Source organism: Populus euphratica, unplaced genomic scaffold, assembly GCF_000495115.2.
Source record: "Populus euphratica unplaced genomic scaffold, PopEup_1.0 scaffold2138.1, whole genome shotgun sequence".
NCBI lineage: Eukaryota > Viridiplantae > Streptophyta > Magnoliopsida > Malpighiales > Salicaceae > Populus > Populus euphratica.
The window spans coordinates 15,468-16,093 of record NW_011501973.1 but is presented as its reverse complement, the minus strand read 5'-3'; positions in this window follow the sequence as shown (position 1 = coordinate 16,093).

The following is a 626-nucleotide window of genomic DNA, read 5'->3' as shown; positions in this document are numbered from 1 at the left end:
TTTTCACCACTTTGAGAAATCTTCGCATTTCTCACCACTTTGAAAAATCTCTACATTTTTCACTTCTTTGAAACATCTTCATGTTTTTCACCTGGGCAGGTTGCCCATTACAATAAGACCACTTTTGAAAAATCTTTGTATTTTCCCCCACTTTCCCCACTTTGAAAAATCTTCGTGTTTTTCACCAGGGCAGGTTGCCCATTACAACAAGACCACTTTTGAAAAATCTTTGTATTTTTCACCGCTTTAAAAAATCTCTACATTTTCACCTTTTCATCACTTTGAGAAATCTTTGCATTCTTCAACACTTTGAAAAATCTTTGTATTTTTCACCACTTTGAAACTTCTTCGCGTTTTTTACCTGAGTAGGTCACCCCTTATAATGAGACCACCTCAAAAAAAAAAAAAAAATTCAATGGGTAGGTCACCCATGACAATTTGACCTTTTAAAATCTTTAAATTTTCAAAAAAAAACTCTTCTAGTTTTTACTCTGAGTACGCTTTCTAGCCCTCAAGAGGATTCATCATTTCTCAACAAGATGAGTCAATCATATCTCATCCTTTTTTTCTTCTTTACAACGCTTACTATCTAAAGTCTCTTACGTGACTTTCTATCATAAGCATTG